General features: G+C 38.6%; 1 long non-coding RNA gene across 1 annotated transcript; it reads right to left on the reverse strand.

Annotated features, from left to right (window-relative positions):
- Window positions 1-1699: 1699 nt before the first annotated feature.
- Window positions 1700-14519, reverse strand: LOC126962178 (uncharacterized). The gene is made up of 3 exons (XR_007728606.1): window positions 14251-14519; window positions 3847-3970; window positions 1700-2065 (listed from the first exon to the last, which is right to left on the reverse strand). It is a non-coding gene; the product is annotated as an uncharacterized LOC126962178 (long non-coding RNA).
- Window positions 14520-14768: the final 249 nt, after the last annotated feature.

The raw sequence follows: 14768 nt of genomic DNA on the forward strand, positions 1-14768 counted from the left end.
AGATCCCACAAATTAGTGAGAACATGTAATATTTGTCTTTCTGTGCCTAGCTTATTTCACTTAACATAATGACCTCCAGTTCCATCCACATTGCTGCAAATGACTGGATCTCATCCTTTTTATGGCAGAATAGTACCCCATTGTGTATATGTACCATTCATATGTTGAATGTTGTACCATCTTTATCCATTCATATGTTGATGGATACTTAGGCTGCTTCCAAATCTGGCTATTGTGAACAGTGCTGCAACAAACATGGGAGTGCAGATATCTTGTCGATATACTGATTGCCTTTCTTTCGGGTATATACCCAACAGTAGGACTGCTGGATCATATGGTAGTTCAATTTTTAGTTTTTTGAGGAACCTACAAACTGTTCTCCATAGTGGTTGTGATTCTGGCTAACTTTAGCAGAAAAATCATCCATTTGAAGAATATTTGCTTGAGCCTGGGAGGTCAAGGTTGCCGTGAGCCGTAATTACTCCACTGCTCCACTGTACCACTGCACTCCATGGCTGACAAAGCAAGACTCTGCCACAAAAAAAATTAAAAATAAAATAAAAAATGAAGGATGTTGGGTAGCTTGCAGATTTGAATGGAAGCCTGGAGAACAAGGCTTGGAATTATGGCAGGAGCAGAAGAATGTGGCAAGCTAAATAATACAGCCAAGGTCATACCCCAGAAAATGTCCACTTAGGACTTTACTAATGGAGCTGGTCATGATTGCTGCTGAACACCAACCCCAGTCATGACTTCTGTGATAACCTGCTGCTGCCCCTGTGTTTTGTGTCTCTTGCTGTCTGGCACACACGTGTCGTTTGAGGTATCTGGGATAACTGCTAGGTTTTCAGCACCTTTCTGCATGGTGTCTTCAATGTCATTAACTACAGTTGGCCCTCTGTATCCACGGGGTCTGCATTCACGAATTCAACAAACTGTGGATTGAAAATATGTCAGAAAAATAAACAATAGAAAATAACAATACAACAATAAAAGTACAAATAAAAAACCAATACAGTTAAACAACTATTTACATAGCATCTACATTGTATTAGGTATTATAAGTAGTCTAGAGATGATTTAAAGTATGCAGGAACATGTGAGTTGATTGTATGCAAATACTATGCTGTTTTGTAGAAGGGACTTGAGTATCTGCAGATTTCCCAATGTCCATGTCTGCTAAATGGCCACAAGGACCTTTGAGAAGGGCTAGGCAACAGACTCATGAACTATACTTACGATGTTACTGCAGATATATATAAGCATTCTTTATGTTGTTCTTCACTTTTAAGTTGATCTTAAAAACATAGTAAACTAGAACCATTACATCTGAAACACTCAGTCCCAATTATTTGTGTGGATTGACTGTCATTTCCGTTTATCTTCAATTTTCTTTTTTTTTTTTTTTTTTTTTTTGAGATGGAGTCTCTGCCGCCCGGGCTGGAGTGCAGTGGCCGATCTCAGCTCACTGCAAGCTCCGCCTCCCGGGTTCACGCCATTCTCCTGCCTCAGCCTCCCGAGTAGCTGGGACTACAGGCGCCCGCCACCTCACCCGGCTAGTTTTTTGTGTTTTTTAGTAGAGACGGGGTTTCACCGTGTTAGCCAAGATGGTCTCGATCTCCTGACCTCGTGATCCGCCCGTCTCGGCCTCCCAAAGTGCTGGGATTACAGGCTTGAGCCACCGCGCCCGGCCTTATCTTCAGTTTTCTTTTCAAGTAGTTCCCAAATAGCCTCATAAAGAAGTAAAGTGAATGAGATGAAATTAATTTTAATAACATTTTAATCTAATGTACTCAAAATATTATCATTACAACATGTAGTAAGTATAAGTAACTATTGAAGAGATATTTTACATGTTTTTTCATACTGAGTCTTCAGTGTCCAGTGTGTATTTTACATTTACAGCACATCCCTATTCCCACTCAACGCATTTCAAGGGTGCAATCCCCACATATGACTGGCGGCTACTATATTGGATAGGGCAGGGCTAAATTATGGTACTGGATTCCAAGAGTTGGCCGTGAATTCTTCAGTAAATAGTTTTGGACTGTTCTCAGATCTTCACCTGGAAGGAGAAATACAGAAATAGAATAAATCAAACTTGTCTAAAGTGTATTTTCATTATGTGCTTTTTATAAAGTATATCCACAGTAAACATAAAAAAAGAATTTGTGGCTCAAAGACTACACCTACTCTTTTTAGAAATCCAAGTAGCAGCCAACAATTATTAGGGAGGGGCAAAATTATGGAAATTGAAAGGAAGGCTGTATCTTTAGTTAGGATTGGTTGAGAGGAAAATCAATAGCAATTTAGCAATACTGAAAGGAAGTTGGTTGAAATAGTACATTTAAAAAATGGTCATGATAAATTATCCATAATAGCCAATGAAATCTTTTTCCATGTAAGACCTTTCAGAATGGTAATTGTTGAAAGGAAAGAATTACAAAATTATTTTCTGATTGGGCATACCAATGCCTTTTTTTCTTTAAACTAGTTTCATTGTCTTCTATGGAATGAAGGCATTGCCACGGAGATTAAGGTGCTCTCTTCTTTCATGCTATCTGTTGCCAGAGTTTTATCCTGCTTCAAGCCACAGTCATCTGTGACTTCAGTTGTCATCCACATGGTTAATGAGCCAAGTCAATGTGCTACCTTGAACTTGAAAAAAGTCTATCAGTAACTTAGTTTATTATAACAGGCAAAAAAAAAAAAAAAAACAAACCATGTTTATATGATGCCATTGCATATAGAAGATGCATAAATATTTACTAGGCATTTGGACTTTGGGATCAGACTTATTAAGAGCTCATATGAGATTGATACTGTTTTTTATTTTGCCTAAACATTTTATCGGGGAAAATTTCATATATGTGCAAAATTAGAATCAGATAATTAACCTCCATGTAACCTTTAGTCTAGCTTCAACAATTTTAACTGGTAGCTAATTTCTTTTTTATCTGTAACTCTATCCCCATTTACCTGAAAGTAGAATTTTAGAATCATTGACAATCTATAAGTAATTTCAGTATCCTTAATAAAATACTACATCACACCAACAATTTAAGAATCTTAATGTCATCAAACATTAAATGTTTGTATTTCTGAAATTATCTTTTTTAAAATAATAGGCTTGTTTGAGTCAGGATGCAATCAAGATGTACATGTTGCCTTTGGTTGATAGGCTTGTCTCTTAATCAACAGACCTCCTCCTTCTCCCCTTTCCCCCTTGTAATATATTTTTGTTCATTTGTTTTGGTGTTTGTTTTTGAGACAGGGTCTCACTCTGTCGTCCAGGCTGGAGTGCAGTGGCGCAAACATGGCTCACTGCAGCCTCAACCTCCTGGGTTTAAGCCATCCTCTGAGTTCTGCCTCCTGAATAGCTGGGACTGTAGGCATATACAACCATGCCTGGCTACATTTTTTTATTTTCTGTAGAGATAAGGTCTCACTATGTTGCCCAGGCTGGTCTCCAACTCCTGGACTGTCTCGGCCTCCCACAGTGCTGGGATTACTAGTGTAAGCCACCTCACCCAGTCCCCTTGTAATATATTTTTTGAGAGAATTAGGTAATTTGTTCTTAGAATTTCTCACAGTTCAGATTTTGCTGGTTGCATCCCGGTGATACTGGTATCATGTGCCTCTATTTCCTGCATTTCTTGTATAATTATAATAATAAGTAAACTGAGAAACAGGCCAGGTGCAGTGGCTCATGCCTATAATCCCAGCACTTTGGGAGGTCAAGGTGGGTGGATCACGAGATCAGGAGTTCAAGACCAGACTGGCCAATATGTTGAAACCCTGTCTCTACTAAAAATACAAAACTTAGCCAAGCATGGTGGCACTCACCTGTAATGCCAGCTGCTTGGGAAGCTGAGGCAGAAGAATTGCTTGAACCTGGGAGGCAGAGGTTGCAGTGAGCTGAGGTCACGTCATTGCACTCCAGCCTGGGCAACAGAGTGAGAATCCGTCTCTAATAGTAATAATAATAATAATAATAATAATAATACTGAGAAACTCAACCAGATTTATATTGATTTATTTATTTTTTGCTAGAAATATTTCATAGATGCTATTGTGTGCTTTCCTTTAGAAACACATACTGTCTAGCCGTCTCTCTTTTTGTGATGTTAACATTGGTGAACATGTTTGTGCATTATTAGCTTGGACCATCCATCCATTATAAAGTTCCCCATCAAATTTTCAGCTAATGGGTTTAGCAGCCATTGATGATGATTGCTTTGATCCATCATTTCAGTAGGATCACAAAAATTCTAAAACTGTCATTCTTTCTTAATTTATTACCTGGAATATTTTGACATAGAAAAACTTGCCTTTATCAACAATTTGGCTACTTTGAGGTACAGTTGCTGAAACAAAGGATTAATCTTTGATTTTTTCCTTATTTAATAGTTTGGTCGGTTGGTTCCCTGAGGTATCCTCCAAAGGTAAATAATGTTTTGGGGTATTTTTTAAAGTATTATTATAATTTCTGGATTTAAACATATTAAATGTATTTTAATCCATTCTATCTATTACTGTTTTTGATGCCTCACTCTGGCTATTTGGAAGCCTCTTTAAGTTGGCACTGAGTCCTTTTAACATGACTGCAGTGGATTTTGACAGCTTCCTTGCTTTCTGTAGTGCCAAGATGTTCTAGGCTCATCTTACATTTCTCTGCTCCAGATCTTGACTCCAGATCTTGAATCAGCCATTTCTACAAGGTTTCTAGGGGTGAATAAATGCTTTTAGAGACAGCACCTGGGCATCTCGAGTTTTAAGTTTTAGGAATTTTTAATCTGGAGTTTGTATTAGTTACGGAAACTCTAATGAAAGTAGCCATAATCTCAGTGGCTTAATGTAATTCAAGTTCATCTTCACCTAATGATATGGTTAGGCTTTGTATCCCCACCCAGATCTCACCTTGAATTGTAATCCCCAGGTGTTTAGGGAGAAACCTGGCAGGAGGTGATTGGACCATGGGGGCAGTTTTGCCCCATGCTGTTCTCGTGAGAGTGAGTGAGTTCTCACAAGATCTGATGGCTTTATAAGTGTTTGATAGTTCCTCCTACACATGCTTTCTTCTCTCTCCTGCTGCCATGTGAAAAAAGTCCTTGCTTTCCCTTCCCCTTCCACCATGATTGTAAGTTTCCAAGGCCTCCCCAGCCATGCAAAACTGTGAGTCAATTAAGCATCTTTCCTTTATAAATTACCCAGTCCTGGGTATTTCTGTATAGCAGTTTGAAAATGGACTAATACACCTAATATATTGGCAGACAGTCTTCCATGCAGTAATTTGCAGACCCAGAAGCCTTTTATCTTACAGCTACCATAACCCCTAGTGGCTCAGAATCCTGTCCTTTCAGTGGACAAATACAAAAAGGAAAGTGGACAGATACCTACTTTTTAACTACTTTGTTCTGGAGGTGATACATGCAATTTCTACTTTTTATTAGTGAGAATTAGTCATGTGGTCCCACCTCAAAGCAACATGGTACTAAATGTAGCCCCTGGCTACAATATCTACAGTATAGATATTGCACATTGTATAGAATACACATTGTACAATATATTGTAGAAGCAGAGCACACATCTTGGTTGGATGTCAAGCTGTCTCTGCCAGAGACCAGCTCTTCTGTCACTGCAAATCGTGTGCCCTCCCCTACTCCTCCAGAGTCAATCCAAAGTCTTAGATGGTTACTGCATCTGGCTCAAGGTATAGTATCTTCCATCACATTGAATAAATATATAGTGGTGGGGTAAAGACAGGTAACCACAATAAAACTGCCATTTGGAAAAATGAAGGTGAGCCATAGCTATCCCTAGTCCATAGAAATTTTGGGCTACTGTTGGGTATACATTATGAGGTGCTTCTGCTCTGACATTGAATAAAATTTCTTGATTAGGCTCAAATTCTACCCTCTGAGAGCAATTCCCTGCTGATTGCTCTCTGTAGCCCTTGTCACTACTCTGGAAAATTCTTTCTCATCCATTTTCATCCATGTTCACATTTAAAGTGATTATTGAAGACTGTACCATCTTTGAAATCTATACATCTCTTGCATTCTGCTTCCTACCTTTGCAAGTTTGAAGGTAACTTTGGAAATTCTACGTTTTTTTTCCCCTTTTTTAACACTCAAAATGTCAAAGTCTTTTTTTGTTGTTGTTGTTTTTGAGATGGAGTTTTACTCTTGTCACCCAGGCTGGAGTGCAATGGTGTAACCTCAGCTCACTGCAACCTCTGCTTCCTGGGTTCAAGCAATTCTCCCGAGCAATTCAACCCTTAGCCTCCTGAGTAGCTGGGATTACAGGTACCTCCCACCACGCCCAGCTAATTTTTGAATCTTTACTAGAGACGGGTTTCACCATGTCAGGCAGGCTGGTCTTGAACTCCTGACCTCAGGTGATCCACCCACCTTGGCCTCCCAAAGTGCTGGGATTACAGGCGTGAGCCACTGCACGCAGCTTAGTAATATAATTCTTCACCTTGGTACACGTCTAATCTATATGCTTCCAGTTAATTCCATTTGCCAATAACCTCACCCAAAGGTCTGTCAGGGTATAACTACCAAACCTTATTGTTTCCTTTACTTTCTAATTCCCTTGGCTATATCTCTCATCTAGAGGCAGCTATTATATGTTACCTGAAGTGATAGAGAGAAGGGCATATTCTTAATCTGACCTTTGTTCCAGGACTAAATCTCAATGGGTTTTATCCTTCAAAGTGTTCTCAGTGTCCTATCTTACTGTCTGGGGTCTTTGGGGGCACTCAGCCTTTTCACTTCTGCAAGTCCCCAAATTTCTTAATGTTCTCTATCCTATACTTAAACTTTCTCATAATTTTTGCCTAAGCTCATCTCTTGCTTCCAAAACTTTCCCAAATGTTGACAATAACAACCAATATACATAAAACTTACAGGCACAACAAGCATGCAGTCTGCCTTTCAAGTTACTGCAGGCCAGGTTTACCAAGTGTTTCACCACCTGTGTACATCAAGACTCTAACTCTCCATCCAGCATGCAACATCAATTTCCTTGCTGCCCAACTGCTAGGCCAATTTTAGATATTTGTTAGGCAGGATCTCGCTTGAAGGTACTAATTTCAGTATTTGTTAGGGTAATGCTGGCTGCTGTATTAGGGACTGTCACAGGATCAGAAAATTTTAGAACTAAAGCGGGACTTTAGAGATCCTGAGGTACATCCAATGCCCCTTCATTTTAGGAATCGGAAGCCACATGGGAAAAGGCTGTGATTTGTCCAGAGCCACAGAGTGACCTTGAGGCAGTACATCTACCAGTCCCACTGGGCTTTGGTGACCTTGGCCTCTTCAGCCATTTGCTCAGCTCTGGCACATACTAGAGACTTAATGAATATTCATCAAACTGGATTGGGAATGTGTAGGTCTAACTGTATGAAGACATCATTGAGTTTCAGACTAAAAGAGAAGAAGGAAAGAAAATTCAGGAAACAATTGCAACTTCAGTAGAAATTCCTCAGGAGAGGTGTAGATTAGAGGAACTACATGGCTTTGCTATGTGTATTTTGTACTCTTTCGTGCTTTTCATTTTTTTGTTGTTGTTTTCATTAGGAGATGGGGTCTTGCTCTATTGCCCAGGTTCAAGTGCGGTGGTGCAATCATAGCTCGTTGCAGCCTCAAACTCCTGGCTCAAGTGATCCTCTAGCCTCAGCCTTCTGAGTAGCTGGGACTACAGGCACTTGCCACCATACCTGGCTAATTTTAGTTATTTTGGTGGAGACAGAGTCTTTCTTTGTTGCCTCGGCTGGCCTTGAACCCCTGGCTTCAAGCAATCCTTTGCCTTGGCCTCCCAAAGTGCTGGAATTACAGCCATGAGCCACTACACCCAGCCTCATGTCTATTGTTCCTTCCATAATCAAAATGCTAAGGACATTTTGATGACATAGTTTTGACACCAGATAGCAATTCTGATGTCATCTTAATAATAAGCCATTTACTATTTAGCTTAAAAACAACCAAGTAATTGGTCCAGCATGTGGACTTCTTAACCGTAATTCCCAATCTTCCTCTCACCTACCTCTGAAATTCTGGTGAAAAGTGGAGGTAGAGAGAGGTGATCATAATTAGGATGAGATCAGCTAAGGTTAAGGAAAGGGATGGTTTAAGATAATAAGAACCATCATCTTTTAAAAAATGACACACAATCATACATATTTTGGGGGTACAATGTGATGGTTCCATACATGTGTAAATTGTGTAAAGATCAAATTAGGAAAGCTAACATATCATCACCTTAAACATCACGTCTTTATGATAAGAACATTTAAAAAACCTCTCTGTAAGCTATATTGAAATATATAATACATTGTTCTTAGCTCTAATCATCATACTATGCAATAAACCACCAGAACTTATTCCTCCTATCTAACTATAGCTTTATACCATTGGCCAGTCTCTCACTATCCCCCTTCCCTCTTTTCTTCGCTATCCCTAGTAACCACTATTCTACTCTCTACTTCTATGAGAGTAACTTTTTTAGATTCTACATATGAGTGAGACCTCACAGTATTTTTCTTTCTGTGCCTGGCTTGTTTCACTTCAGGTAATGTCCTCCAGGTTCATCCACATTGCTGCAAATGACAAGGTTTCATTTTTTTAATGGCTGAATAGTATTCCATTGTGCATGTGTACCACAGTTTATCCATTTATCTGCTGATGGATACTTAGGCTGATTCCATATCTTGACTATTGTGAATAGTGCTGCAATGAGCTAGGAGTGCAGATAGCTCTTCAACATACTGAATTTATATCCTTTGGATATATACCCAGTAGTGGGATTGTTGGATCACATGGTAGTCTTATTTTTAATTTTTTAGGAACTTCCATATTGTTCCTTCCTTAATGGCTGTACTAATTTAGAGTCCTACCAGCACTCTTTTCTCCACATGTTCACTAACACTTGTTTCATTTGCTATTCTGATAGTAGCCCTTCTGACTGGAGTGAGGTAATAAGATCAAACAGAAAAGCTTCTGCACAGCAAGGGAAAAAGTCAACAGACAAAAAGACAACCTACAGAATGGGAAAATATATTTGCAAACTATACATCTGAAAAGGGGCTCATATCCAAAATATAGAAAGAATCAATATATTTATATTTTATATAATATATTGTATAAAAAATGTTTTTTAGGAATCTGAGGCTAACATGAAAAAAGGCTGTGGCTTGTCCAGAGCCACAGAGTGACCTTGAGGCAGTACATCTGCCTCAAGTCCCACTGGGCCTTGGTGACCTTGGCCTCTTCAGCCCTTTGCTCAGCTCTGGCACATATTAGAGGCATAATGAATATTGGTCAAACTGGATTGGGAATGTGTACAAATCTAATTATATGGGGGCATCACTGAGTTTCAGACAAAAAGAGAGGAAGGAAGGAAAATTCAGGAAACAACTGGAACTTCAGTAGAAATGCCTCAGAAAGATGTACTGCCTCAGATGGATGTACTGCCTCAAGGTCACTTGGTGGTTCTGGACAAGCTGCAGCCTTTTCTTTATTATTATTATTATTATTATTATTATTATTATTATTATTACTTTAAGTTCTGGGATACATGTGCAGAACATGAAGGTTTGTTACATAAGTATACACGTGCCATGGTGGTTTGCTGCACCTATCAACCCATCATCTACATTAGGTATTTCTCCTAATGCTGTCCCTTCCCTAGCCCCCCAACTCCTGACAGACCCCAGTGTGTGATGTTCCTCTCCTTGTGTACATGTGTTCTCATTGTTGAACTCCCACTTATGAGTGAGAACATGCTGGGTTTGGTTTTCTGTTCCTGTGTTAGTTTGCTGAGAATGATGGTTTCCAGCTTCATCCATGTCTCTGCAAAGGACATGAACTCATCCTTTTTTTGTGGCCGCATAGTATTCCATAGTGTATATGTGCCACATTTTCTTTATCCACTCTATCATTGATAGGCATTTGGGTTGGTTCCAAGTCTTTGCTATTGTGAATAGTAAGCTGCAGTCTTTTCTCATGTTGGCTTCCAATTCCTAAAATATATTCCAACAACTCAACAGCACAAAAGCAAATATCCTGATTAAAAAATGGGCAAAATGGCTGGGCACTGTGGCTCACGCCTGTAATCCCAGCACTTTGGGAGGCCGAGGCGGGTGGATCACAAGGTCAGGAGTTCAAGACCAGCCTGGCCAAGATGATGAAACCCCATCTCTGCTAAAAACAAAAAACAAAACAAAACAAAATGAAAATTAGCCAGGCATGTTGGCAGGCACCTGTAATCCCAGCTACTCAGGAGGCTGAGGCAGGAGAATCACTTGAACCCGGGTGGCAAAGCTTGCAGTGAGCTGAGATCGCGCCACTGCACTCCAACCTGGGTGACAAAGCGAGACTCTGTCTAAAAAAAAAAAAAAAAAAAAAAAAAAAAAAAGAGGGCCAAATACCTGGATAGGCAGTTTTCAAAAGCAGACATACATACAAATGTCAAACAGATGTGTGTAAAGATGCTTGGTACCCCTAATCATCAGACACATGCACATTATGAATGACCTTTATATTTTGGTGGTGTGTGAGAAGTGGCCTGCTGAGCTTTCTATGTCAATACTGTCCCTCACACCACATCAAATCGTAAAATTGGGCTTCAGTTTTTAGACAGAATAACACTTTCCGTGTAGGACAATGTCCAGCATGACACAAAACTCTCTAACTCCGTTACTTGTCAGTTCGTTAATTCAGATGGTATTTATAATGCACCTCGCCTGTACCAGGCCCTGGGCTGGCACCTGAGATATACATATCAGTTGATATAAGCTTTGTGCCAGGAGCTTACAGGCTATGCATGTTTATTAAGTCTCAGAATATTGTACTGAACCAGAATATTGCTAGCATTTTCAAAGATGGTAAAAGTTTGCCTGGACCTAGATGTGACCATCTTTGCCTACTCTGTCTTCTCCTTTATAGGCAGAGAAAGCAAGCTTGTAGTTCATTTCTTTCATAATTTTTCCCACCCTTCAAGCCTGAAAAATGCCTGGACAGCGGTGTTATGCCAGATTCCCTCCTTAGGTGTTCTTTTCAGTTATTTGGGGACATTTTCAGTTTCTGAGTGAGCATATCTTCAGTTTGTAAGTCAAAGTCAGTATAAAAGTTGGGTTTGTTTTAGTGAAAAAGAAATTTTATATACTATGTTACAAGAATTAAATAATAAAGAATACCTGTATACTGAGGTTAATTATTTGGAGAGATTTCTTAATAACTTTGGAGGATTTTGTATAATCCCAGAGGATAAATAAATTTTCATACAGAATCATATAATGATTAATTATCTCAAGCTAACTTTAATTTACATGGAAAATTCTGATTTTAAAATTCTTTTGTAGAGGAAGTTAGAAAAAGGCAAAATTGGAATATGTTTATAATAGCAGTGGTAGGTTTGAGTTAGCTAAATACGGTATACCAAAGAAACCATGGTGTTTATATGCTGGCTGTCATCTGAATAGGAATTTATAGAAACTTATTTAGATATCACCTGTGGCTCTCCAATCACTTATTCATTTCTCACTTTGATTTAGAATAGAGGCTCTGTGTCCTTTTGTCCTCTGTTTCTTAGACCTAAAAATAAATCCATCCTCATTGATTATCTTGATAGACTGAGCATAGTCATGAAAATAAAATTTACAAAATAGGAAATAAGTAATGAAAGTTAGTAGCAAATGTGAAGAATGTGAAGAAATATAAAGAGTGTTCTATCAGCCAAAGAAATGCAAATTAAAACATAGCATAATATTGGAATATGGAGAGTTGGGAAGCTGCTATGTTGGATGGATATTTGATAATAAAGAACTCCAGTGGAGCTGTATCTGTCCAATTTGGTAAGTATGACAAAAGATTGTTGCTAACTTATGTTGATGAGGTTATAAGCAAACACACATCCTTATACCTCATTGAGGAATGTTTAGATTGATAATGAATGGTAAACTCCAGAGGAAATGTCATTTTCACTGCTGATTCTTATAGGATTTTCTGAATCATTTTACCATGTCTTAAATGTATGAATCATATTTGTGTGTCAAAACCATCAATATTACAAATAATTAAAGGATAATTATAAAAGGATTGACATTGTCCTGCAGTCCCTCACTTTAAGAGGAATATGTGTTCTCAGTTATTTGGTTGGAGAAACCTGGGTCAAGGACCATGACAAATCCAGAAGACTGTATGACAATCAGTATAAACTTATTTTAAAATTAAGGATGTTACCTTAACTTTATAATTATGACTTCCAACTAATGTGAGGGTTAATAATGACATGATGAAAATATCCTTGGCTAGAACCTGGTCCTGGTTTTAATGTCAGTATCATTTTTGATCGTGGCGCTGAGGCAATGTTTTGATGTCACAGGTGAGGGTACAAGTAAGGCAGGAGCATCTTAGAACAGCTTGCATAATCTTCATTCCACAAACTCCCCACTTCAATAGCTCATTCCTCTTTCATTGTACTTTCTCCTATTCTCCTTTTTTATTTTATTTTGTTTTGTGTGTGTGTATGACTAGAAAAATCTTTTTTATTCTTTTTTTTTCTTTTTTCTTTAAATTGAGACAGAGTCTCACTCTGTCGCTAGGCTAGAGAGCAGTGGCACAATCTCAGCTCACTGCAACCTCTGCCTCCCAGGTTCAAGCGATTCTCCTGCCTCAGCCTCCAGAGTAGCTGGGACTACAGGTGCGTGCCACCATGCCCAGCAAATTTTTGTATTTTTAGTAGAGACGGGGTTTCACCATGTTGGCCAAGATGGTCTCGATCTCTTGACTTTGTGATCCGCCCACCTCAGTCTCCCAAAGTGCTGGGATTACAGGCATGAGCACCCGGCCAGAAAAATCTTTTAAGCTCATTTTTTTTCTCCTGTTCCTTGAATAAATTATTTCAGACATCTATGCCAACAATTATTAAGCAAAACCAAATAAAAGGTAGGAGATATCCAGACATACTCATCATTATATCGTGTTGGTCTTAGGCAAGGTACCATCAAGGTTAGGATAAAGTTTTAAGATACTAGGAAATATCATTTAAGTTAAAATTTTAAGAAATCTAATTCCTTTTCTAATCCCTTTTATTTTAGGAGATGAACAAATAAGGGTCTTGATAGTTCTATGTTGTTGGAATATGGAGAGTTGGGAAGCTGCTATGTTGGATGGATATTTGATAATAAAGAACTCCAGTGGAGCTGTATCTGTCCATCTTTTGTATGACTTTTCCACAGCAATAAAAGAAAGCCAAGCAGAAATACTGACCCCATTTCACCATGGACTCAAATATAAGCAGCCGTAGTTCTTAGTCATTTTAATATGAGCATTGTTGGAGATTACCTTTTACAAAACAAGGTTTTGTATCATCATGGTTCTTTTAAAATCATTTAGGATCTTTATTATTATGAAGTAAAACACATGGATTTAGGGAAGATCAAAGGAATGGCTCATCGGTTCCTCATCTCACAAAAGAATGTATATCTGCCATGTAAATATCACCGGGCCTCTAGAGAAAATTGTTAGCCTAGTGAAAGAAAATTACACTGCTCAAAAAACCATACCAATGAAAATGCAAAGGTTCAAGGAAGTAAATAAACAAAAAGCAAACCATGCATTTACCAGCTATGTCTCCTTGAACATTCTGTCTCTCCCTACTTTACTAATGTACTTTTATTATATCATTGTATTTTAATGGTGATATGGCTGAATAACCAGGAAAGAAAGAAAACTTGGAACAAAACTGGAAAATCCTGTTATGGACCTGGTTGAAGGGTTCAATGCATTGTCAAAAATGAATCTAGTGTATCAAAACCATACTGTCACAAATAATGTTGCTTACAGTTAAACTAGGTTTACAAAATTCTATCTTAATTTACAAATGATCATTAGATATGGCAAAAATCATTGTAGATATTTGAGGGTGGGTTGAAAATTGCAACTCAATTCACAATCTCATTTCTGCTTCACCTTACGCCCCATACCTACCTGAATTTCCAGTTGCTGTAAGAAGGTGGACCAATGTCACTGTGACCATTTTTCATGAAGACTCAAAGAAGACTAGAAGCCTAATATGTAAAGCAGGTTTCTTCAGATGCTTTCATCACATTAAAAATACGAAGACATTTTATAAAACATAATGACTTTTATACATACATGTGTTAGTCTGTTTTCATGCTGCTGATAAAGACACACCTGAGACTGGGTAATTTCTAAAGAAAAAGAGGTTTAATGGACTCACAGTTCCACATGGCTGGGGAGGCCTCGCAATCATGGTTGAAGGAGAAAGGCACATCTTACATGGTGGCAAACAAGAGAGAGTAACAGAACTTTTGCAGGGAAACTCCCTTTATAAAACCATCAGATCTCATGAGACTTACTCACTATCATAAAAAAAAGCACAGGAAAGACTTGCCCCTATGATTCATTACTTCCCACCCATACCCCCCACAACAGGTGGGAATTGTGGGAGCTACTAAGATTCAAGGTGAGATTTGAGTGGGGAGACAGCCAAACCATATCAGTACAATTATACTCTGATGCTTTAGTATTTGTAAATCTTTTCTATGGCCTAGAAGTTTAGTGCCCCAGGAACATCACTTGAGATAGTAGACAAGCAGGAGAATGAAAGAATACTGGTGGTAGTGGTGGAACTAACTTCAAGACCATCCTTAGCCTAAGGCAATGCCAGCTCTGTGGGAAGAATGGCCACCTAGTTCCTCTCACTCTCTTTATCCTGTTCCCTTCTCTGATGGCATT

Source organism: Macaca thibetana, chromosome 9, assembly GCF_024542745.1.
Source record: "Macaca thibetana thibetana isolate TM-01 chromosome 9, ASM2454274v1, whole genome shotgun sequence".
Lineage (NCBI taxonomy): Eukaryota > Metazoa > Chordata > Mammalia > Primates > Cercopithecidae > Macaca > Macaca thibetana.